The 2500-nt window shown below is 40.7% G+C and overlaps 2 protein-coding genes across 6 annotated transcripts in view; one reads left to right on the top strand and one right to left on the bottom strand.

Annotated features, from left to right (window-relative positions):
- The window catches only part of LOC135094230 (pro-resilin-like), a 37445-nt gene that overhangs the window by 26041 nt on the left and 8904 nt on the right, over positions 1-2500 (bottom strand). The gene's annotated exons all lie outside the window — the stretch shown is intronic.
- Positions 1-2500, top strand: part of LOC135094231 (protein lethal(2)essential for life-like) — a 17953-nt gene that overhangs the window by 7018 nt on the left and 8435 nt on the right. The gene's annotated exons all lie outside the window — the stretch shown is intronic.

The following is a 2500-nucleotide window of genomic DNA, read 5'->3' as shown; positions in this document are numbered from 1 at the left end:
AGGAGGAGAAATGATGAAATGAAAAAGAAAACGATAAAAACAAGAAAGGAAAGAAAACGGAAAAAAAGTCATGAAAAAGTGAAGGAAGAAAGACGAGAGAGAGAGAGAGAGAGAGAGAGAGAGAGAGAGAGAGAGAGAGAGAGAGAGAGAGAGAGAGAGAGAGAGAGAGAGAGAAACACACACAGAACCAAACTGAAGAGAAAGAAGAACGAAGAAGGAAAAGAGAGAGAGAGAGAAGGGGGGAAACAAAGGGAGAGAGGGAAATAGAGAAGAGGGGAGAGGGGAGAGGGGAGAGGGGGTATAAGGTAGTGTGAAGTTGGCAGCCACGAGGGGAGACTGTTTTTGTGACACTGTAAATCTCTGTGTGTGTGTGTGTGTGTGTGTGTGTGTGTGTGTGTGTGTGTGTGTGTGTGTGTGTGTGTGTGTGTGTGTGTAAAAGACAAAGACACAAAGATACATGCATATATACGTTCAAACAGACAGACAAGCAGGAAGACGAACACACGCACACATACCAGAGAGAGAGAGAGAGAGAGAGAGAGAGAGAGAGAGAGAGAGAGAGAGAGAGAGAGAGAGAGAGTGTGTGTGTGTGTGTGTGTTGGATACTTACATAAGTATTCTCATAAGTAGTACAAGGTTACACAGTTCCCTTATTCTCTCTATAAATATGTACACTATCATGGTAGTATTAATAGTAGCACCAGTAGTAGTAGTAGTAGTAGTAGTAGTAAAGATGGAGACTGAAGCAGTAGTATTCGTTGTGATAATAGTAGTAAAATAGTAGTAATATCATTAGAGGTAATAGTAGTAGTAGTAGTAGTAGTAGTAGTAGTAGTAGTAGTAGTAGTAGTAGTAGTAGTAGTAGTAAGAATAAAACCTTAATTCACCTGTTAATTATCTGCTTGGCATCTTTACACAGATTGACAGGTATGTCTCTCTCACTGACAGAGAGAGAGAGAGAGAGAGAGAGAGAGAGAGAGAGAGAGAGAGAGAGAGAGAGAGAGAGAGAGAGAGAGAGAGAGAGAATCTAAAGGAAAATGAAAAATCAACAAAACCAACTAAAAGAAACAGAAAAATCAATAAAAAAAATGCAACAAAAGGGAAGATATGAAAACGAAAGTGAAAAAAAAAAGAAAAATGAGCTGAAGAGAGAGAGAGAGAGAGAGAGAGAGAGAGAGAGAGAGAGAGAGAGAGAGAGAGAGAGAGAGAGAGAGAGGAAACGTCACATCATCATAAAATTAAGACCATTAGTTTAACTCTCTCACTTTAAATACAAAAATAAATATAAACAACATATTTATAAATCTACCCAAACAAAACATACCTCGAGGATGAATAAGCTTGGAGAATTAATAGAACACACACACACACACACACACACACACACACACACACACACACACACACACACACACGAGAAGTCTTGATATAATTGAATGTGTTACGTGTTGAGAGAGAGAGAGAGAGAGAGAGAGAGAGAGAGAGAGAGAGAGAGAGAGAGAGAGAGAGAGAGAGAGAGAGAGAGAGAGAGAGAGAGAGAGAGAGAGAGAGAGAGAGAAAAAAAAAATAGGCTATTAAGAAGACAAGATAAATAATGAAGACAAGAAACCCGAGGAGGAGGAGGAGGAGGAGGAGGAGGAGGAGGAGGAGGAGGAGGAGGAGGAGGAAGAAGAAGGAATGAGGTGGCAATGTCGTATTTTTGGCCATCCTCCTCCTCCTCCTCCTCCTCCTTGACTCACTCCTGTCCACTCTCTTTCTCTCTCACTTTCATTTACTCCGCTTATTTTCTTAAGGGTGACGAGCTCTCTCTCTCTCTCTCTCTCTCTCTCTCTCTCTCTCTCTCTCTCTCTCTCTCTCTCTCTCTCTCTCTCTCTCTCTCTCTCACCACTTTCATTTTCCACCCTCTCTATTATCATTGAAGTAGTAGTAGTAGTAGTAGTAAAATTAACAAAAACATTTACTATTCATTATACGTTTAACTACAAAATAACCTTAATAAATGTTAAATAAACGTAAATATTTTTCTCACACACACACACACACACACACACACTGCTGTCACGTTCACCAATACACAACCCTGATTTATGCCACCCGCTGCCTGTCGCGTCACTGCCAACCAGCCACCATACGTTAGGCTGATCTAGAACGCCCAACCACTCCCCGCCTCCCCTATCAGATGATTCACCAAAATTATATGCAGGAATAATATTAATGTTATATTCAACGCTGGTCAGACTTCACGCAGACTACCCGGTGCAGAGATGGTCCCCGCAGTACAGGAAGGATACGTCTGAATGAATTTTTTTGTTTTTTTTTTTTTCGCAGTGTTGAAAGTGTTGAATAATTTGCGAGTTTCAGCTATCTGGGATCTCCGTCAGAGGCAACGATGCACGAAGACAAGAAATAAAGCAAATCGTGTACTGGGATTCATAATTAGCAGGGTTAAAACTAAAGGTCGAAATTATTTTAAAGTTTACCGCTGTTTAGATCTCACATT

The sequence above is a fragment of the Scylla paramamosain genome, chromosome 45 (assembly GCF_035594125.1).
Source record: "Scylla paramamosain isolate STU-SP2022 chromosome 45, ASM3559412v1, whole genome shotgun sequence".
NCBI lineage: Eukaryota > Metazoa > Arthropoda > Malacostraca > Decapoda > Portunidae > Scylla > Scylla paramamosain.
Note: the sequence above shows the minus strand (reverse complement) of the source record. Positions and strands in the feature narration are given on the sequence as shown.